Below are 24,518 nucleotides of genomic sequence, written 5' to 3'. Positions count from 1 at the left end.
ACATGTCCTACCAACCGATCCCTTCATCTAGTCAAGTTGTGCCACAAATTCCTCTTTTCCCCAATTTTATTTAATACCTCGTCATTAGTTATGTGATGTACCCATCTACTCTTCAGCATTCTTCTGTAGCACCACATTTCAAAAGCTTCGATTCTCTTCTTGTCTAAACTATTTATCGTCCATGTTTCACTTCCATACATGGCTACACTCCATACAAATACTTTCAAAAATGACTTCCTGACACTTAAATCAATACTCAATGTTAACAAATTTCTCTTCTTCAGAAATGCTTTCCTTGCCGTTGCCAGTCTACATTTTATATCTTCTCTACTTTGACCATCATCAGTTATTTTGCTCCCCAAATAGCTAAATTCCTTTACTACTTTAAGTGTCTCATTTCCTAATCTAATACCCTCAACATCACCTGACTTAATTCGACTACATTCCATTATCCTCGTTTTGCTGTTGTTGATGTTCATCTTATATCCTCCTTTCAAGACACTATCCATTCCGTTCAACTGCTCTTCAAAGTCCTTTGCTGTCTCTGACAGAATTACAATGTCATCGGTGAACCTCAAAGTTTTTATTTCTTCTCCATGTATTTTAATACCTGCTCCGAATTTTTCTTTTGTTTCCTTTACTGCTTGCTCAATATACAGATTGAATAACATTGGGGAGAGGCTACAACCCTGTCTCACTCCCTTCCCAACCACTGCTGCTTCCCTTTCATGCCCCTCGACTCTTATAACTGCCATCTGGTTTCTGTACAAATTGTAAATAGCCTTTCGCTCCCTGTATTTTACCCCTGCCGCCTTTAGAATTTGAAAGAGAGTATTCCAGTCAACATTGTCAAAAGCTTTCTCTAAGTCTACAAATGCTAGAAACGTAGGTTTGCCTTTCCTTAGTCTTTCTTCTAAGATAAGTCGTAAGGTCACTATTGCCTCACGTGTACCAATATTTCTATGGAATCCAAACTGATCTTCCCCATGGTCGGCTTCTACCAGTTTTTCCATTCGTCTATAAAGAATTTGCATTAGTATTTTGCAGCTGTGACTTATTAAACTGATAGATCGATAATTTTCACATCTGTAAACACCTGCTTTCTTTGGGATTGGAATTATTATATTCTTCTTGAAGTCTGAGGGTACTTCGCCTGTCTCATACATCTTGCTCACCAGATGGTAGAGTTTTGTCAGGACTGGCTTTCCCAAGGCCATCAGTAGCTCTAATGGAATGTTGTCTACTCCCGGGGCCTTGTTTCGGCTCAGGTCATTCATTGCTCTGTCAAACTCTTCACGCAGTATCGTATCTCCCATCTCATCTTCATGTACCTTCTCTTCCATTTCCTTAATATTGTCCTCAAGTACATCGCCCTTCTATAGACCCTCTATATACTCCTTCCACCTTTCTGGTTTCCCTTCTTTGGTTAGGACTGGGTTTCCATCTGAACTCTTGATATTCATACAAGTGGTTGTCTTTTCTCCAAAGGTCTCTTTAATTGTCCTGTAGGCAGTATCTATCTTACCCCTAGTGAGGCAAGCCTCTACATCCTTACATTTGTCCTCTAGCCATCCCTGCTTAGCCATTTTGCACTTCCTGTCGATCTCATTTTTGAGACGTTTGTATTCCTTTTTGCCTGCTTCATTTACTGCATTTTTATGTTGCCTCCTATCATCAATTAAATTCAATATTTCTTCTGTTACTCACGGATTTCTACTAGCCCTCATCTTTTTACCTTCTTGATCATCTGCTGCCTTCACTACTTCATCCCTCAGAGCTACCCATTCTTCTTCTACTGTACTTCTTTCCCCCACTGCTGTCAATTGTTCTCTTATGCTCTCCCTGAAACTCTGTACTACCTCTGGTTTAGTCAGTTTGTCCAGGTCCCACCTCCTTAAATTCCCACCTTTTTGCAGTTTCTTCAATTTTAATCTACAGTTTATAACCAATAGATTGTCGTCAGAGTCCACATCTGCCCCTGTAAATGTCCTACAATTTAAAACCCGGTTCCTAAGTCTCTGGCTTACCATTACATAATCTATCTGATATCTTTCAGTATCTCCAGGATTCTTCCATGTATACAACCTTCTTTTATGATTCTTGAACCAAGTGTTAGCTATGATTAATTTATGCTCTGTGCAAAATTCTACCAGACGGCTTCCTCTTTCATTTCTTACCCCCAATCCATATTCACCTACTATGTTTCCTTCTCTCCGTTTTCCTACACTCGAATTCCAGTCACCCACGACTATTAAATTTTCATCTCCTTCCTCTATCTGAATAATTTCTTTTATCTCATCATACATTTCACCAATTTCTTCATCTTCTGTAGAGGTAGTTGGCATATAAACTTGTAGTACTGTTATAGGCGTGGGCTTCGTATCTATCTTGGCCACAATAATGTGTTCACTATGCTGTTTGTAGTAGCTTACCCACACTCGTATTTTTTATTCATTATTAAACCTAATCCTGCATTACCCCTATTTGATTTTGTATTTATAACCCTGTATTCACCTGACCAAAAGTGTTGTTCCTCCTGCCACGAAACTTCACTAATTCCCACTATATCTAACTTTAACTTATGGATTTCCCTTTTTAAATTTTCTTACTACCTGCCCGATGAAGGGGTCTGACATTCCACACTCCGATCCGTAGAACGCCAGTTTTCTTTCTCCTGATAACGACGTCCTCTTGAGTAGTCCCCGCCCGGAGATCCGAATGGGGGACTATTTTACCCAAGAGGACACCATCATCATTTAACCACACAGTAAAGCTGCATGCCATCGGGAAAAATTACGGCTGTAGTTTCCCCTTGCTTTCTTCCTTGTCCTTCCTTAATCCGATGAGACCGATGACCTCGCTGTCTGGTCTCCTTCCGCGAACAACCCAACCCATCCCCCTTCCCAACCACATGCGGGCATTCTCTCTCTCTCTCTCTCTCTCTCTATCTGTAATATCTCTCTTTCTTTCTCTCCCCCACTCCCTCCTCCTCCATCTCTTTCTCTCCCTCTCTCACCGCCTTTTCTATGCCTATGTCTTTTTTTACTCTCTCCCTGTTTCCCTCCGCATCTCCATATTCCTCTCCTTTCCACCCCTCCCTTTCCTTAGCAAGCTCTCTCCCTCTCCCTTCCCTTTATATGCTGTACCCTCTGAACTCCTTGTGCAGCTGGTGAGTCATCTGCGGAAAGACCTGCATCACATTATCCCACTACCCTCTCCTTCCTTCATGTGTCCGTCCCTCTCTCCCAATCCCCAACTGCCCAGGCAACTGCTGTCAATAATCAACAGTCAGAATCACCGTGGTCAATGGGCATGTGTCTTTGTGGTTTCTGTGTGTGTGAATGTATGTGCTTCCACTAGAGAAAGAACAAAAGCTCAAAAGTGAGTGTACATAGTTTTCTGATGCACGTTTCTGTGTGCCCCATATCAGTCTACTATTGGTGAGAGGTTGCTTTTCCTTTATGTTGGGTGTTATTCCTGTCACTTTTGTTACATATTGCCCTAAATTATCTTAATGGCAATTTACACACCTTGTGGCTTCAGATACGTGTATAGTTAGAAACATTAATTAACAGCACACGTGATTTAAAGGCAGGTAACCTACGCCGATAGTTAGGTCTATGCCATAAATAGTTATAGGAGTGGTATTACATTTGTTGATAGTGAAATATTACCAAACACTGCTTGATCTTCAATCAAGTTCCAAAATTCAATGTGTCAGCACCTTATGAACATTGATAGCAGATTTTTTCAACATGGAACTTTTTATGATTGAGCATAAAATAATATTGAAATGAAACAGAAAAAATATGCAAAAAAAGGAGAAAAAGTGGAAGACTGGCAAATTTACCTTTTATTGCTGCGTGAATTTCTTGGTTGTATGTGCAGCAAGCCCCCTCCACAAAAAACACAACCACATCATAACACCATTGTCTCCGAATTTTACTGTTGGCACTACACCCGCTGGCAGATGTTTGCCGTACCCACATCCTGCAGTTGGATCACCACATTATGTATCATTATTCGTTACTCCACACAATGTTTTTCCACTGTTCAATTGTCCAATGTTTATGCTCCTCACACCAAGTGAGGCGTTGTTTGACATTTACCGGCGTAATGTGTGGCTTATGAGGCCATCCAAGTTTTCTCACCTCCCACCTAACTGTGGATCCTGATGCAGTTTAGAATTCCTGTGTTATGGTCTGGATAGATGTCTGCCTATTACACATTACAACCCTCTTCAACTGTCAGAGGTCTCTGTCATTCAACAAATAAGGTTGGTCTCTACAGTTTTGTGCTGTACGTGTCCCTTCATGTTTCCACTTCACTGTCACATTGGAAACAGTGACCTAGGGGTGTTTAGAAGTGTGGAAATCTCGCATACAGACATATGACACAAATGACACCCAACCACCTGACCATGTTCGAAGCCCTTTAGTTCCACCAAGTGCCCCATTCTTCTCTCTCACGATGTCTAATGACTACTGAGGTCCCTGATGTGTAGTACCTGGCAGTAGGTGGTATCACAATGCACCTAATATGGAAGACATATGTTTTTGGGGGTGCCCGGATACAGACGGGTTGAATTTCAATTTTATCAAATTTGCATAGGTATTGCCTGATACTGCCTTGCATTTCATAATGAAAAGCTGGATCCTGTTTTCTCTACAACACTTAAAAATGATTATTAAAAATGTTTTTTATTTCTGACTTCTTGTTAACAAACTTTTCATTGAGTTTGATAGAAACAATATTCCAAATTGTTTTAATTTTGTAACTAGCTATGCATCATGATCAGACAGACCATTCGTAACAGGAAAAGTTTTTGTTTGAGGAAATTTATATTGCTCTATAAACACATTATCAGTGTGCTGCTTTCATCTATCACCCGAGTAGGAAAATCAATAACTGATGTCAAATTGAGGGAACCAAGTAATATTACAAGGTCAAGCTTTCTATTGGACTCTTTCAGAAAATCTACATTGAAATCCCCACAAACAAAAATTTGCTTCCCTCTGTCTGACAGATAGCACAACAAAGAAACCCAGTTTTTCAAAAATAGCAGAAAATTTCCCAATGGGGACCTAAAAATGGCTACAATTATCAAAGTACCATTATTTAGTGTAAGCTCACAAGCACATGCTTCTATATGTTGCTCTACACAATTTTTTTTATTTTCCAAATTTTTCACACTATAACAGATGTTAACTTATAAGGCAACTCCTCCTTTCTCCATTGTTTCCCTACTTACAAGTGCTGGAAACATTTATCCAACTACATTTACCATTGTCATACTTGTAACTATTTGATTTTCAGACAGCCGTAGTACATCTGTTCCAACCTCAACTTCTAAATCTCCTAAACAAACAAAAAGCTAATCTACTTTGTTTTTTAATGCCCCATATTCTGATGAGTATCTTGTGACATACTAACTTTATTTTTCATTATTCTGTTATGAGAATATTATGATATTTTAATCCTCTAGTACTTGTCTGTCTGAGCTTCTCATCAAGCTTAATTTCAATCAATGCTGGGTGGTTGGACACTGATCTTAGCCTAAAAAAGAGGTACTCCCATGAGTACCAGTGCCTTCCCTTAAATATTTTGCTATCATCCCAGCCAATTTACCCTTCCCTTTCCTATTGAAATGCAGGCCATGTCTTGTGAAGTCCCACCAACCAATACTATCAACAGGAACCAAACCTATGCCTTACAAAGCAACCACCCAAAGCAGCTGATCTAGCTCCATATTGACCCTCCTGACAGAGCTGTTCAATTGGGGCTAATAATAATGCATGAAAGCAGGAATCAAGCCAAAATTTGTATGGTTCACCACAGACACTATTTTTACCAGGTCGCACTTGACATTGTAGCCCTGGTCCCTATAAGTACTGTTTTCCACTGCACTCACTACCACAACATGATCCTGCTTTGTAAAACCCTTGCAAAATGCTCCTACATCCTCTATCACTTGGCTAAGACATGCACTGGGCTAGAAAATACTAGTGACCTGGTAGCTGTCACCTAATTTTTCCTGCAATATCTGGCCCACACCTCTTCCATGGCTACTATCTAACAACATAACTTTCCTCCTACTTTCTACTTTTTTTGAATAAGCTGGTTTCGTAGTGAAAGTCTGTTGAGTGCTGATTACACTTACATCTACTTGAGCTTCTTCCTTTGTTGACTGAGGTAGCAAGGCAAATCTGTTGTTTGTGCCATTGATGAAACTGTCAAATACTGTTCTATTTCTGTGGCCTCTGTTGCTTACTACCACTTCGCCTGCCTTCACCCTTCTTCCCCCATAACATCTTCAGTTCCTCTGTAGCACTATCCAGTTCAACATTCAGGGCTCTAATCTTCCCTTCCAGTTCAGCTATCTTGCTATCCCTTGAACATACTATGCAATCCCATGGAAGAGACCCAGTTACTTCCCCAATTCCCATGTCACTACATACCCCCCCCCCCCCTCCCCTTTCAATGTAACCATCTGTAACAACAGCTGCACAGAGTCCCAGAACTAACTTTCCTATAGCAGCCAAACACTTCTCACTCTTAAGTAATTCTTCATGCTTTCCCGGCGATCTGTTAATATCTTGGATATTCTGGAATCCAGCTGGATATTCACGTTGTTCTCACACGATATTTCAACAGCATGCCTCGCTGGTTGTTTACAATATTTTCACAAAATTTATCTATGAAATAGAAGTAATATTCTGTTAACTACAGATCACAATAGTCACCAAAGTTATGTGGAACACTAATATACATATATACTATTAATATAATAATATAATGCACTTAAACTAACTGTTGAAAATCATGATTTGTATACCCAAAAAATTAGTCCTGAGATCGCATATGTGCAGTATGTAGTTTATGTATTTTGAAAGGAAATAACAAGATAGAAATTAAAATCTTTAATTAAGTGAATAGATATGGCACTACTAAATATATGTGTAATGGAAAAAAGCTAAATTCTTCACTTAATAATTATGCAAATGTCTTAAATTTGTAAGAAAAGCTACATATAAAGTATGCAAAAACCAGCTCTTAGGTTATGTTTTTGTTTTTATTCAAGAAATACTTTGAAACTAGTGAAACCTTCAACAGGTAATACGAAATAGACTGTAATTAAATTCCTTACGGTGTAATATTAACTTAATTGACAGTTATCACAAAATTAAGTACTTATCTTCACGAGATCAATATTCAAGAGTGTGCAAATTGTGCCAGGGCTGCCAACTACTCTTTTGGCGTGGATCAAAGTCCCAGGCCATAGTCTTAAGGGAGTGCTGCATTGAACAGTTCTTTTGGTGCTACATATATCTGCAGTATACCTGAAAACATGTAAAACTGTGGCCCTAAAAGTGTACAGGAACCCACAGGAAGTTTGTAAGCTTGATTAAGCAATTAAAGACAGTACTAATAACAAATAATTGGGAAGTCATTTATTTGGAGATTTCAATATTGATTTCACCATTGATACTACTGATCAAAATTGTATAGAGGTAACTATGTCCATCTTTGGTTTGTTCACAATAGTACCATTCCCAGCAACATCAGAAGGACATAACACACAAGCAACTGATAATTTATTTCTGAATCCAATTGGTTTTCATAAAATAGATGTGTGCCCGTAATAAGTGGTTTATCTGACAATGGTGGTTGGTTAAAAGCAATGAAGCATCACCACTAATCAGGTTTAACTAAGGAGGGAATTGTACAATTCCACAGAACTGTAAATGCTCACCCAGTCACATTATTCAGAGAAAATTTGGGAAGAAGCTTACCATGGACAAACACTACATGGAAAACTTATTTCTTCCCAATCATTCTGCCAAGACCCAGTCAATGGGACCAAAGGAGGTTCAGGGCCCTTGGAGTGGAAATGTCCCAGAGGGTGGAAGAATCAGCAGTCAGTGGAATGAAAATGCAGAAGGCAATGGAAAGCATTGCATTAAAGACCCATCTAGTTCTGGGAGGTGTTTGTCTAGGGGAACTGACCATGTGGGAAAAAAGGAGATAAAACCAGGTATATAATAATAATCTGTGAATTGGAGCAGGGAATATTAGAAGTCTGAATGTGGTAGGGAGGAGAAAACCTTAAAAGAGAAATTCCAAGGTTCAATCTAGATATAGTAGGAGTTAGTGATGTGACTTGGGAAGAAGATAAAGATATTAACACTCATGAACACAGGATAATATCAATAGCAGCAGAAAATGGTGCATGTTTGTTGAAAGTAGAAGGATAGGCCAAAGACTGAATTACTGTGAGCATTTCAATGATAGGACTATCCTTGTCAGAAGTGACAGGAAACCAACAGCAGTGGATCTGGTATATATGCCATGTCACAAGCAGAAGACAAAAAGATAACAAGAGTATGTTATAGTAAGTAATGGGTAACAGAATATCTAAAGGGAAGTACAAATCTAATAACCATAGGTAATTGGGGTATTATAGCAGGGAAAGGAATAGAAGAAAGTGTTAACGGAGAATACAGACTCAGTATTACTAGTCTCTGTCTTCCTCAACAGTTTTTCCCTATACAGCTCTCTCTAGTACCATTAAAGTCATCCCTTGGTGTCTTAACAGAAGTCCTATCATCCTGTCCCTTCTCCTTGTCTGTGTTTTCCACATATTCCTTTCCTATCCAATTCTGCACAGAACCTCCTCATTCCTTACCTTATCAGTCCACCTAATTTTCAACATTCATCTGTAGCACCACATCTCAAATGCTTAGATTCTCTTCTGTTCTGGTTTTCCCACAGTCCACGTTTTACTGCCATATAATGCTGTGCTCCCAACATACATCCTCAGAAATTTCTTCCACAAGTTAAGGCCTATGTTTGATACTAGTAAGTAGACTTCTCTTGGCCAGGAATGCCCTTTCTGCCAGTGCAAGTCTGCTTTTGAAGTCCTCCTCGCTTCGTCCATCATTGGTTATTTTGCTGCCTAGGTAGTAGAATTTTTTAACTTCATCTGCTTCATGACCATCAATCCTGATGTTAATTTCTCGCTGTTCCCATTTCTGCTACTTCTCATTACTTTCATCTTCCTTCGATTCACTCTCAATCAATATTCTGTACAGATTAGACTGTTCATTCCATTCAGAACATCATTCTTCTTCACTTTCACTCAGGATAGCAATGTCATCAGCGAATCATATCATTGGTATCCTTTCATTTTGAATTTTAATTCCATTCCTGAATTTTTCTTTTATATCCGTCATAGCTTCTTTGATGTACAGATTGAACAGTAGTGGTGAAAGACTACATCCCTGTCTTGCACTCGTTTTAATCACTCGTTTTAATCCAAGCATGTTGTTGTTGGTCATCCACTCTTACTATTCCCTCTTGGCTCTTATACGTATTGTATATTATCCATATCTTCCTCTACCTTAACTCTATTTTTCTCAGAATTTCAAACATCTTGCACCATTTTACATTGGCGAACACTTTTCAGGTTGACAGATCCTATGAAAGTGTCTTGAGTGTTCTTTATTTTTGCTTTCATAATCAACCGCAACACCAGAATTGCCTCTCTCATGCCATTAACTTTCCTAAAGCCAAACTTTTCGTCATCTAACACATTCTCAATTTTGTTTTCCGTTCTTCTATATGTTATTATTGTCAGCAGCTTGGCTACATGAGCTGTTAAGCTGATTGTGTGATAATTCTTGCACTGGTTAGCTCCGGTGTGTAATCGTGTGAATGATATTTTTTCGAAAGTCAGATCGTCTGTTGCCAGACTTGGATCTCCTACATGCCAACTTGAATAGTCAATTTCTTGCCACTTTCCCCATTGATGTTAGAAATTCTGATGAAATATTATCTATCCCTTTTGCCTTATTTGATCTTAAGCCCTCCAAAGCTCTCTTAAATTCTGAATCTAATCCTCTTCTAAATCGACTCCTGTTTCTTCTTCTATCATGTCAGACAAATCTTCCACCTCACAAAGGCCTTCAATGTACTCCTTACACCTAGCTGCTCTCTCCTCTGCATTTAACAGTGGAATTGCCATTGCACTCTTAATGTTACTTCCTTTGCTTTTAATTTTGCTGAACATTGTTGAAACTTTCCTATATTCTGAGTCAGTCCTTCCAACAATCATTTCTTTTTTGATTTCCTCACATTTTTTATGCAGCCATTTCATCTTAACTTCCCTGCACTTCCTATGTATTTCATTCCTCAGCATTTTTTATTTCTGTATTCCTGAATTTCCCTGCACATTCTTGTACTTCCTTCTGTCACTGGTCAACTGAAGTATTTCTTTTGTTACCCATGGTTTCTTTGCAGTTTCCTTGTTGGTACCTATATTTTTCTTTCGAACTTCTCTGATGGCCCTTCTTAGCGATGTCTATTTCTCTTCAGCTGTACTGCCTACTGAACTATTCCTTATTGCTGTAGCTACAGCCTTAGAAAACTTCAAGTATATCTCGTTACTCCTTAGTACTTCCATATCCCACTTCTTTGTGTATTCATTCTTCCTGACTAATCTATTAAACATCAGACTACTCTTCATCACTACTGAATTGTGACCTGAGTCTATATCTGATCCTGGGTACACCTTTCAATCCAGTATCAGATTTCAGAATCTCTGTCTGACCATGATGTAATCTAACTGAAACATTCATCTATCACCTGCGCTTTTCCAAGTATACCTCCTGCTCTTGTGATTCTTGAACAAAGTATTTGGTATTACTTGTTGAAATATATTACAGAACTCAATTAGTCCTTCTCCTCTCTCATTCCTTGTCCTAAGCCCATATTCCCCTGTAACATTTTCTTTTACTGCATCCCCTAAAACTGCATTCCAGTACCCCATTACTATTAGATTTTCATCTCTCTTTACATACTATATTACCCTTTCAATACCCTTCATATTCTTTCTATATCTCCTCATCTTCAGCTTGCAATGTCAGCATGTATACCTGAACTATCATTGTCAGTGTTGGTTTGCAGTTGGTTCTGATAACAACAATCCTATCACTGAACTGTTCACATTAACACACTCACTGCCCTACCTTCCTATTCATAATGAATCCTACATCCATTATACCATTTTCTGCTGCTGTTGATATCACCCTGTACTCACCTGACCAGAAATCCTTGTCTTCTTTCCATTTTACTTCACTGACACTTACTATGTCTAGATTGAGCCTTTGCATTTCCCTTTTCAAATTTTGTAGCTTCCCCACTACATTCAAGCTTCTGATATTCCATGCCCCAACTCAAAGAACGTTACCCTTTCATTGGCTTTTTAATCTTTTTCTCATGGTCACCTCCCCCTTGACAGTCAGAGATCCAAATGGGGGACTATTCCGTAAATTATTGCCAATGGAGAGGACATCTCAACACTTACAGACCACATGTCCTGTGGACACAAGTTACGTGTCTTTAATGCAGTGGTTTCCATTGTCTTCTGCGCCCTCATGCCAATGATCATTGCTGATTCTTCCATGTTTAGGGGCAGTTTCCCACGCCAAGGACAACAGAATGGCCTGAAGCTGCTGTGTTCACTCCTCCACTCTCTTTGACAAGGCTGTTGGCAGATGGAGGGTGACTTCTTATGCCAGACTTCTTCAACCACCAGTGCTGGTTATTAATCAAAATTTAAGCAGTGGTGGGTTTTTAACTCAGGACCGATGATGTTTTGACTACTAATCAAAGATGCTACCCCCCCCCCCCCCCTCTTTTTTTTTCCCCGTTCATTGTATGCGCTTGGGGCGGACGTTGTAAGACATCTGTGTAAGTTCGTCTTTGACAGGTGAACTCAGTTTTTTTATTACAGAGGCCTGCTAACCCTCTGACCGAACACGCTGAGCTACCATGCTGGCGTTAAAAATAAAGTTACAAAAATGTGGAATGCTTCACAATTTTTCGTGTCATCTTTGCGCAGGGGCCATGCTAATCTTCTCTGTATTGTTCCAATTTTAGTACATGTACCGCCGAAGCGAGTACACCCTTAGACCGTGGGTGCATACTGCCTAATATGATATAAAATGCCGCACACAAAAATGGGGTTCTTCCAGTGCTCATACCTCAGGTTCTGTTGGTGACAAGAAGGCACAGTCAGTTGTTTGGGAAAGTCCTTGGACTTTGAACTATTTGTATATCCAACAAAAAGGATCAGCTTAGTATCACTATACTACAATACAGGGGGTCAAAGTGTGAATATTACATGCTTCCTCCTGCTTAGGTAAATGGAGAAAACTGTGTGGTCCTTTTTGTATTTGATGTGGTCAATTGTAAGTTTTAAGGGGCTTTTGGGAGGCATCATAAGCTCATGGCCACTCCTTAGAAAACTCAGAAAAGTGTTATTCTTTTTTTTTACTGTGTTTTCGTACCAAATTGAGTTGCAGTTTCCAAAAGCTATGCACAGCAAATGCCTGGAATTTTCTAGGTATATTCCTAAGATCCCGATCTCTAACAACCTTGAAAATTTCAATCTCAAACAACCTTGAAAATTTTATTGATATCTTTGTAGGTTTCTGAGATACAGAGGTTCAAAGTTAACTTAGGGTTACACGTAAAATACACGTGTAAAATCTGATGTGGGGTAAAATCTGCATAATAAATAACCACAGAAAATTGCCCAAATTTTTGTGTTATATTATTTAGGCATTTATCTAGAAGTGCCATCTTCCTGTTTTCAAAAATCTTTATTCATTATCAAAAAACACCCAAAATCATGGTTTTTGGGTAACAAAACCAAGCTGCAGATTCCAAGATGGCTATGCATAGAAAATGGGAATAATGTTTCGATATATTTCTAAGATACCCATTTCAAACAACTCTGAAAATATTCTTAATATCTTTATCCATTCTGAGACAGAGGTTCAAAGTTATCCTACTTGTACACATAAAATACGCACATAAAATTCTGGTGTGAGTCAAAAATGTTGTTTATAAAGTAACATAGCATGGAGAAGTATGCAGTAAAATGTTTCTGTTATTGTAAGAAGTGTTCTGTTGTAGTACAAAAGCATGTAAAAAAATATTTTTGTATGTATAATCTGGTCTGAGCTGCAAAATTATCTTTGCGTTATTTCAGTTTCGCGTAAGTAAACTACCAAAATTTTACTGACCCATAAAGTTCTTAAGTGACATGCCCTGCTGTGGCAGGAAAAAGAAGGGAGCCAGTGGAAAAATGTTCCTATTGGAGTACAAGAAAGTGAATTTGCTCCTGTTGAAAAGTCATTGGCTGAAAAAGGTATATCAGCTGCCCCATTCTACCTTCCTCAATGCCTTTAAAAATTTTCCCAAAAATTTTGCAATGTGAACATATTCTCGCCGTAAGCTGAGGGAGAAGAAGAGAGTGGCAGTGGGAAAAAAACAGAAATATGATAAATACTGGAAGGTAGTAGACAATGATTGTGTTGTAGAAAGAACGCGAAAGAGGCAATGGAAGTGTGGGAGAAAGAGAGAGTCACAGTGACAGTGGAACATAGCTGACAGTGCAGAACAGTGCTAGCAAAAGAGTGAAGGAGACAGTACTAGTGGGAGAGGAGTAAACAGAAGGAGAAATTGGGAGGGGGGGGAGAGCCAGTAAGAATGAGGAAGTCTGTGACAATGACATTGATAAAGAGAGAGATAGAGACAGTAGCAGTAACTCAGAAAGAAGGAGACTGTGGCTGTAAGACAGGAGGCAGTGACAGTGACAGTTAGAAAAACACAATGAATAAGGCTGAATGAGTCAGTGAGAATGGGAAACTGAGAGAGGATGGGTATGAGCGACATAGAAATGGACTGGTGGGCTTGTGCGAGTTACAGTTAGGGGAGTTTGTGGGCGTGAGAGATGAACTGTACATTAAAAAGTGAGCTAATATGGTCACACGACAAAATTTTTGGGAAAATTTTTAAAGGTGCTGAGGAAGACAGAATGAAGCAGTTGCTATCCCACTTTTCACTCAGCCTTTTACACAGGAGCATGTTCACCTTTTTGTGTTTGGACAGGAGCATTTTTCCATTGGTTGGCTGATTTTTTTATTTTTTTTTTATTTTTATTTATTTTTTTTTTTTTTTTTTTTTTTTTTTTTTTTTTTTTTTTTTGGGGGGGGGGGGGGGGGGGGGGGGCAAACAGTGAGCAGTGAGGTCACGTGTCCCATTGGATTAGAGAAGGATGGCGAAGGAAGTCGGCTATGCCCTTTCAAAGGAACCATCCTGGCATTTGCCTGAAGCAGTTCAGAGAAATCACAAAAAACCTGAGTCAGGATGGCCAGACATACTTGTGAACCATAGTCCTCCCAAATGTGAATCCAATGTGCTGACCGCTGTGCTGCCTTGCTCGATTTTGCCATTGCTATTTTTATGCTTTATACAGTTTTGGTTGTAGTATATTTACCAAAACAATGTGCTCACCCCATATTTCAGAGTACTGTACATCTATGTGGCTATAATAATGTTTCTAAGTGTTGGTAACTCAACATTATTTTTTAATTTCTTACGTTAGATTTTTAGTGATCTTACCTCAATCTGTTATCAGTCCCTTCAGTACCTTAGAAACTTGGTTTCAGCTAAATAGGTTGAATCTAAACATATCTAAGACTCACATGATGCAATTCAAAACCAAATAGTCAAAATGTGAGCAGATTAAGATTGTTCACAACAACCAAGATATAGAAGAAATGACTCAGTCAAATTCTTAGGTATAAATGTAGGTAAAAATTTGAGCTGACAGGCTCACACTGAGTATCTAGCAAACAAAGTGAGCAGCTTTGGATTTTCAATGCAAATATTATTAACTGCAACTGACATGGACACAAAAAGTAGTGTATACAAACTACTTTGAATTCTCTATTAGGTTTGGTATTGTTTTTTGGAGTAACTCAACAAACATAGTGCAGATGCTACAAATACAGAAAAAAGTCATTCGAAATATGTGCACTGCAAATCATAACGTATCATGTTATCCATTATTTAGAAAACTTAAAATAAATTATTTAGAAAACTTAAAATATTAATTCTGCCATCCCTATACATATATGAGGTTATTATATTTTTGTACATCAGACATGAATTATTTGAGGGAAAACATTTTGTCCATTCACATGATACTAGAAACAAAGAAAATTATATGCCCCCCATTCACCACCTCAGACTTTGTGCCCAGCAAGCCAAATACATGGGAATGAAAATGTGTAATAAATTAAAAGCGAAGAAGTTAATGCAGATGAATTGAGGTCCACTTAAAACAAAGCTGTATGAGGCATTGACATTGAAATGTTATTACTCAGTGGACGAATTCATGCAGGACAAACAAAATTTGAGCTGGATACAATGTGTTACATATTCAAAGAAATATCCTTCTATTGTTATTATTTATTTTAGTGCTATTATTTATTAGTGGAAAAAATCATTGTAACTGTGCTATAAATTTTTGACATGTCTCCTGTATGCAAACCAAATGGATTGCAAATGTACGTTATGAGATAAATAAAACATAATTCAAAAAGACAAAAGTTCCAAGAACCACATGCAAAACTCAGATTTCATCATGTGTATTTCTGCTGTCATTACAGAAATTTTTTTTAATGCCCAGTTCTTAAAGGGAACTTGTAATGCTCATAGCATAACAAACACAGAAATTAAAAGACAATCAGAAAACTTTATTTACTGTTCTATAAAACATTGCACCAGACATAATGTAACCACACTGTGAAAGCTGTTTCTGGGCATGGGACAAGCTAGATTTTGTTTTCACATGGCTGGAAAACCCCCCGCCTGGTGTCATACAGTTAGAAGCTGCTTCGAATGGGTGTGCTCGGAGTACTACCAAGAGATGCATGCCAGAGGTACTGAAGCTACTATCTTCTCCTGTAGACACTATCTCCTCTACAGTAAGTGCAGGATCTATCACCTCTTGTCCACTTGACTGCGGGTGATGTGTCGGTGGCTGCTCTTGACGCTCTGTACAGGGGATATAGGGACCAGAAGATATTACGCTCATCTCTGTAACCAACAAGTTTGAAGTGCTGTCTTCTGCTGAAACTGAAACTGTTACAGTGAGACACACTTTTCCTGTTGAAAAATCTTGTGTGTCCCATGTCAAGAGAAGACAAATTCAAGAGGATAGGCTCCTATTAATTATCAGCAGTTCTAAAGTATGGTAAATAGAGGTACCTTTTAGTGAAATGGCAGCAAGGTATGGGAAGCATCATCTTGTGCACTTGTAATGTATGCCTAAAGGCCTCATTCAGTATGTTGAAGAGGTTATTCAGGCAGCCATTCCAGGAACAGTGCAACAAACTGCAGATTGTGATGCATGTTGCAACAAATGGTGCCTGTTGTCTGGGGTTTGAGGTCATGTTTGGATCATTCCAGCAACTGGCGGAGAAGGTTGAGACGTACTGGCTTGCTCACAGAATTTCAATTATCTAACAAATGATTGGGATAATTGCAGTCTTTTTAAGTGATGAGTATGATAAGACATCTGGTGAATAATACTAAACCCTTCTCTGAAAACTACCTAGAACAAATTTTTATGAAGCCCATTCATTAGGGAAATATACTGGATCTAATGGCAACAAATAGTTCCAAACTTTTTGAGGATGCGCATGTTTAAACTGGTGTTAGTAACTATGAGACAAAGATTGCCCAAGTACAAAAGGTGCCTAAAACAAGTCAAAAAATTTATGTGTTCAGAAAACTTGGTAAAGAGGGAGTAGCATCATTTTGCAATGAAGAACATTATACAATTAGCTTTGGGCAAGAGCATATAGAAGAACTGTGACTAAAATGTAAAAGCACACAAGGCATTGAATATATATACACTTATGAGAACAGTTCATGGTGGGAAGGACTATACATGTTATTCTCTTCTAAAGCAACCCCAAGGAAACAATATCTCTTGTAAAGCAACTCCAAGGAAACAATATCTCTTGTAAAGCAACTCCAAGGAAACAATAATTATAATAGGTCTAAAAGGCAACATAATGCTATAGATGGATATATACTAAATGAAGCACATTCAGCTGTTAGAAAAGGCAGTGCATGAAGTCTGTGGCACCGAAATTAGTATCCATACAATCGTGAATGACACTGGAACTGAAATTGAGGCTAACAAATCAAAATCAGAAGTGCTCACTTCTGTTTTCAACTGTTCCAAAAGATACAGAATTACTACCCCAGCCTAATTTTCATACCACTGCAAAGACAAATGATGCATATATTATTGTCAGCAGTGCCAAATAACATCTAAAATTGCTAAAATTTAACAGGGTGCCAGGGTCTGATGGAATATTTATGGGATCCTATACAGTATTTGTGGATAAGTTAGCCTTTCATTTAAGCATTATACACCATAGATCCTCTGAACAAAAACTGTGTGCAGTAGTTGTAAGAAAGCACAGGTCATGAGAAAGTAGCAGAAAAGGATCCACATGTTATAGAATCAAAGAACATATTCACAGCTGAAACGCACTGAGGTATCTCAAACAAAAGGACCCTGTCCATGCCTACAACCATAGATTCTGTAAACATTGGTCTTGCAAAAGACAACTTTTGCTTTTCTCAGATGACATCCTGAAAGCTACAGATCTACAGTCAAATGGATGTTGTACGATGTGTCTTGATTACTAAAAAGCATCTGATACAGTACCACACCAATGCTTATTAATAAAACTATAATAGTATGGAGTAGCAAACAAAATTTGTGACTAGATTGAGGATTCCTTGACCTACATTACAGCTACACAACTCATTTTTCCACAATTCCTTTGTGAGACATATATCAGTGGCAGAATAATGGTTGTACAGATATCTCCATATATACGTCCTCTAAATTCACCCAGCATGGTACCATAAGAACAGAGTTATCTTCCTTTCCTATTTAAGTTCTCTGAACATTGCTACTGACCAGTTACAATCCTACCACAATGCCTCTGATTTCGTTTTATATCTGTTGTCATGTATACTTCATAAGGACTCCAAACACTGGAACAGTATTCAAGAAATGGCCACACTAGTGTCTTGTACATGATTTGCTTTACAAATACACTGCACTTTCCCAGAACTCTTCCAGCAAAGCTAAATCACCCTTTCTCCTTTCCTGATACTAATTTTGTATGATTGTCCCATTTCATATGGCTTCTTAGTATTACCACTACAAACGTACAGGTTATATGCGCAGGGTGTTCATCACCAATATTGTAATCAGGTATTATACCACTCTCTTTCTTTGCTGTGCACGTCATCTTACAGTTAAAGACAGCTACCGTTCATTCCAACAAGTGCAAACTTTGTCCAGGTCTTTTTTGCAATCCCTTACAGTCGCCCAGTGACAGTACTTTCATATATACAACTTCATCATCACCAAACAACTTAAAATGCTGCTGATAGTTATATACAGGATGTCCCAGGATTTGTAGGTGGGGCGGGGTACATCATTGCCAGTTGAGAATTGTGTAGCAACCCATGGCCGCCAACATCAGGGTAGTAAGTAGTAGCAGAGGTCAAAGCTCTGAAAGGAAATGAGAGTGATTCATTTGGAACATTTATTGGGAATAATGAGTATATACGGTGTAAGACAGTTCAGACTCCACAAGATTGTGGTATGTAAGAGATTTCATGGCTCCCTACAGAAAGAAATCAAGGCTTGATAAAACCAGTGAGTGTGGGGGCCAGGGAAACAGCCCACCACACCCAATCCATTGACGTGGGAATCACTTGTTCAAATGCCAAGGAACAGCCAGTCCAAAATGAGCAGATGCCCCATCATATTGGAACTACATGCTGTGCCTCACATTTGCCGGGACATCTTCAACCTAGACGGGAAGAAACTGTTTCAGAAATGTCTGATAATTCGTGGTGATCAATCAAGATGGTATTAATTACAGCCCAACTAAACAGTTAGTAACCAAACCTGCCCACACTTTAACTGTGGAACGATGTTCTGCTGCATGGTGTCACACATGAAGGGTGGTTTTCTGATGTCCACAAGTACTCATTGTGGTGGCTGAATCTGTCATCCCTAGTGAATGTGGCCTCATTAGTGAACAACCGATAAGCTGGAAAATGCACATCTCAGCCACATTGACACAGAAACTACTGTGCAAAATGCACACACATGTTTTGGTTATCAGGGTGCAGTAACTGCACTGTATGGAGCTGAAAGGTGTATAAGGACTCATCATTTGCTGGACACCGCTAAAAAACATTCTTGTGTCGGAGGGAATGGTGCTTGGATTAGTCTCCACAGTATTCAACAAATTTTCTTCCCTAATGATACAATGTGCCAATCATGGCCTGCCCTCATTAGTCCTGCCACTTCTTAATGACCTGTACTCGCACAGATTTCAATGCAGACATGCAAACTGTGTTATGGTTGATATCTGTCTGGTAAATGTTCTGATAAATGTGTGCAGTGCCTCGTCCGTTGCTCTCAACTATTCCATATGTTAAATGCATACCTGCAAGCTCACCATTCATGTACTGCTCCATGCTTCTCATATTCTGGTTAGTGCTTGAGTAAGGAACTCCTCACATTCCCCTCTGATACTCTCGTGTACAGTACCACCTAGTGTCATATCATGATGTTTGTAACCATTGGTTTCTGTGCAATTCTCAATTGTTATGATGTGCTGCACCTTTTCCAGACATTTGTTGCAACATTTCTGGGATACCCTGTATATTGAAAACATTATAGATTTTAGTACACTTCTTTGGAGAACAGCGAGTTTTCAGATGTTGGTACAACATTATTGGTCCATTCTTTTTTGTGGATAAGACTATTTGTGCTGTCAGTGACCTTGAAATGATCCGTCAGTATATGGTCCCTCAGTTATAGCAAGATGGGATACTGGATACCATTATCTATCAACAGAATGGCACTCTGCAGCATTGGGTTCTCATAGTGTAGGAAAACTGAAACCAGATAACCAGTGATCACTGGTACTGCCAGTACCATGGTGTATCTATCCCTTGGCCTCATAATAGCCCCAGCCTAATGCTTAACAGAGTGTTCTGGGGGTTTTGTCAAGCCAACAGTCATTTGCACGAAGACCACAGAATCTGGCCAACGTATGGAGGCAGATTGCAGTGGCCTGTCAGCAAATCAATCCAGAAATGCAGCGCGCCAGGTGGTGCAACATGCCTCATTCACTTTACGTTTTTCCATATCAGGTGTTCTGATATTGATATCATTCATTTGTGATTCTGTGTGTGATCAGACATTACTACAGTAATATCCTCTTTTGCAGATAAACTTTTAAATGTGGAATTTAAAATTTCTACTTTCTGTGTGCTGTCTTCAAGTTTTAATACCATCAGATCCCTGGGAAAGTGAGTAGAAGGTTTAGATCAGTTCACTGATTTTACATATGCCCATAACTTCTTATAATTTTCTGATTAACCTTTAGCCAGGATCTGACTGTAAAAATTATTGTAGGCATCATGCAAGGCTCTTCTTACAGGTTCGTGAGTTGCTATTAACTTTTCTTTACATGGAATTGTGAGAAAAGGCTGCATTATATTGTCTTGCATGGTGAGTCATGACAGGTGTAGGAGCAACTTGAGGTGTGCCTCAGGGAAGTGTGTTGGGAACCATATTGTTCATGATTAGTATTAATGATATGAAAGACTTGACAGACAATATTAATAGTAACCTCTCACTTTTGCAGAGGATTTATACTACCTGAAAGAAAAAAAGGTGAAGCTCCTAGAATGGTTGGACATAAATGCAACTTTGTACATGCACACATCATCAGTGGGTATAGTAATGATTAGAGTTGCAATTCACTTTTCACAGATAAAACAGCCACCAGAGTACGTTAGTGTCATTCATATTTTGTGCAGTTAGCAGACCTGGTAGGGACCATTTGGCTGGCTGTTCGAATTGGGGAATACCATAATTTGTGGGGCATTCAGATATGACAGTGGCCCATTGTTGGACTGTATGGGATGTGAGGGCACGCATACTCGTCAGGCTTTCTGTTGAGCACATCTGACCACCACAAGGGAGGATAGCCATACTGTGCACCAAGCAAGTTGTAACCTGTTCACATCTGCGACTGCCATCTGAGAACAAGTAACAAACTCGCCACAACATTTTGTGTCATCCCATATCATTGGCTGGAGGCTAGCACTGTGTGTATATGACCCAGGATGTGTGTACATGACCCGGGAGATTTGGGAAAGATCCTGGAATTTTTTCATCCGCGAGAAAACCGGGAAAAACCCAGGAATTTTTTAGAATTCTGAGAATTTTTCATTGTTTTAGTTTTCAGTTAAATTTTTGTAATTTTGGCTGGTAAGAACAGATACTCTACCAAAGGATACACTGCAGAATAATACTTCAACAAAAAACATAAATGAGAGAAAAAAATGGAAATAACTTAAGTTCCAAAGGAAATGCGCCATATACAACAGCGACAAACAGTGCCCATGCAAGTGTCTGCCAACAGCAAAATGTGCCAAAGGCTTTAAGAAGACTATGCAAAGCTTCATAACAACAAATTGGATTCGTTTCAGCAGTTACGAGCGGGCTCTTGTGCATGTGCAGTTGAGTAGCATTTGAGTAGTAGATTCTCCCGCTTCTGGCTACAGGAATGTGACTGTTATCTGTGCAAAGGTAGCTAGACATACAGGACTGTGCAAGCAGTCACAGCAAGCACATAGATGCTATCGGGAAAAGGGGGCACCAAATTCATATTCTTGAGGGAAAAAAAACTTGTTTCACAAAGCACCTAGCATCCAGCACATGTTGGTCTATAGATTATTCATATGATTTTTAAATTCATCCCTGTAGGTATTTGAACACATTTTAAGTTGATTTCTGAATGAATCATAAATTGATTTTTGAATGCGTGCATAGTGCACGTGATGGCTCTGTCAGGAAAATCTTCGCCGCATTTAGAAATAAACTTTCACAGAGGAAAGGGGACGGGGCTATATGAGATGAGCAGAGTAAAGCCGAACGGGTGAATGCCAATCACTGTCTGATTATGTTGTTGCTTGGGTTTGTGAATGATCAGCATTGTTATAATTACTAGTGAAATCCATAGATTCAGACTACCAGAGTGGAAATAAACAACTAACAGATAAGAAAGATTACGTATTATCTTCTCGGTGTATCCAGGAAAATGAAATTTTGTCAGAAAATTTTTGGCCAGATCGCTACACTAGTAAGGGCTAGTTGTACAGCCCCCATCTAGCAGCCACTTAAGTTCCATTCTGGAAGTAGCATGGAAAAAGGTTTGTACGAACATAACAACACGCAACGGGAGAATAATCAGGGATAACTAAACCGGTGATTCCGTCAGGGTTAGTGACGTTAACCGGCGAATAGGTTTTGGCAAAGGCAGGAATAATTCCAGAATTAGTCATGACAGGATTGTTTGTTAGAACGAGGAAGGAGAAAAACTGGGGACATCATACAAATAAAGGAAGAATAAGATGATTCCAAATTTATATAAAAATTTCATAATATTAATTTTTGATCTCATGCTTGAGAAACTGGTGCATTTGAATGAAATGTGAAACTGTTTCCTGACATAAAGCTTCTTGCTTGTAGTAGGCCTAATAGGCATTTGACATTGGTACTTCGTGAATTATATTCTGTCATGTTATGACCATTTGTGGCAAAACAGTCTCATTTATCTGGTGTGTGTTACAAAAGTGCTGCAATATTAGAAAGGCCTATTTTATTTTATCTAGCAGACAGTGACAAAATAGAAGTAATCAGATCGAGAAACCCTCTAGGCTTTGGCATTGTTTGTATTAACAGCCTTTTAAGTATTAGATAACAACATTTCGATTTTATATATAGCAAAACGTTTGACGAACTTTGATGAGATAACAGATTGTTTCACGGAAAGGCAACCACACCATGTCAAGCTGTGACAAGATTAGAGAGAAAAAATGCTAGGAGCTAAGGATTGAAGAAATGTGTACTTTCTTGCTTGTCTCTTGTCTTTATTGATTTTATGTATCCTGTATTTAATTTTATGACGCAAAATGGCAAGTTATTAACTAATAGGCTATAAAGAGTGCAAATTTTCTTAAGTGTTCTTGTTCTCCCAATTACAAATAATCTACATCTACATGACTACTCTGCAATTCACATTTTAATGCTTGGCAGAGGGTTCTTCGAACCACAATCATACTATCTCTCTACCAATCCACTCCCGAACATCGCGCGGGAAAAACAAATACCTAAACCTTTCTGTTTGAGCTCTGATTTCTCTTATTTTATTTTGATGATCATTCCTACCTATGTAGGTTGGGGTCAACAAAATGTTTTCACATTCAGAAGAGAAAGTTGGTGACTGAAATTTCGTAAATAGAGCTCACCGCGACGAAAAACGTCTTTGCTGTAATGACTTCCATCCCAACTCACGTGTCATATCTGCCACACTCTCTCCCCTATTACGTGATAATACAAAATGAGCTGCCCTGTTTTGCACCCTTTCGATGTGCTCCATCAATCCCACCTGGTAAGGATCCCATACCGCACAGCAGTATTATATCAGAGGAGGAACGAGTGTAGTGTAAGCTGTCTCTTTAGTGGACTTGTTGCATCTTCTAAGTGTCCTGCCAATGAAACGCAAGCTTTGGCTCACCTTCCCCCACGATATTATCTATGTGGTCTTTTCAACTGAAGTTGTTCGTAATTTTTACACCCAAGTACTTAGTTGAATTGACAGCCTTGAGAATTGTGCTATTTATCGAGTAATCGAATTCCAATGGATTTCTTTTGGAACTCATGTGGATCACCTCACGCTTTTCGTTATTTAGCATCAACTGCCACCTGCCACACCATACAGCAATCTTTTCTAAACTGCTTTGCAACTGATACTGGTCTTCGGATGATCTTACTAGATGGTAAATTACAGCATCATCTGCAAACAACCTAAGAGAACTGCTCAGATTGTCACCCAGGTCATTTATATAGATAAGGAACAGCAGAGGTTCCAAGATGCTTTCCTGGGGAACACCTGATATCACTTCAGTTTTACTCGATGATTTGCCGTCTATTACTACGAACTGCGACCTTCCTGACAGGAAATCATGAATCCAGTCGCACAACTGAGACGATACCCCATAGGCCCGTCTGAGACTCGAACTTGAGACCTTTGCCTTGTGCAGGCAAGTGCTCTACAATCTGAGATACTGAAGCATGACTCACGCCCGGTCTTCACAGCCTTACTTCTGCCAGTATCTCGTCTCCTACCTTCCAAACTTTACAGAAGCTCTCCTGCGAACCTTGCAGAACTAGCACTCCCGAAAGAAAGGATACTGCGGAGACAAGCCTTAGCCACAACGTGGGGGATGTTTCTGGAAACATCCCCCAGCCTGTGGCTAAGCCTTGCATGACAGATGTATTACACATTGGGACTAAATAAATTATATTTAAGATACAAATAGCTCACTTGCATGATAAAGAAGCAGATATTAATGTAACCTGTTCCACATTTCAATTACCGTTTACCGCATAAAGACACAATCCATAGCTGTTTCCTCCATGTGGCACATTTCTTCACAGTTACCAGCTTTGCTTCTTGATTCAGATACATAAT

General features: G+C 39.0%; 1 protein-coding gene and 1 non-coding gene across 2 annotated transcripts in view; one reads left to right on the top strand and one right to left on the bottom strand.

Moving 5' to 3' along the window:
* The window catches only part of LOC126354836 (probable ATP-dependent RNA helicase DDX60), a 268,338-nt gene that overhangs the window by 232,707 nt on the left and 11,113 nt on the right, over positions 1 to 24,518 (top strand). The gene's annotated exons all lie outside the window — the stretch shown is intronic.
* On the bottom strand, positions 11,858 to 11,964 carry LOC126286398 (U6 spliceosomal RNA). The gene has a single exon (XR_007551692.1). It is a non-coding gene; the product is annotated as a U6 spliceosomal RNA (small nuclear RNA).

Source organism: Schistocerca gregaria, chromosome 1 (assembly GCF_023897955.1).
Source record: "Schistocerca gregaria isolate iqSchGreg1 chromosome 1, iqSchGreg1.2, whole genome shotgun sequence".
Taxonomy (NCBI): Eukaryota; Metazoa; Arthropoda; class Insecta; order Orthoptera; family Acrididae; genus Schistocerca; species Schistocerca gregaria.
Note: the sequence above shows the minus strand (reverse complement) of the source record. Positions and strands in the feature narration are given on the sequence as shown.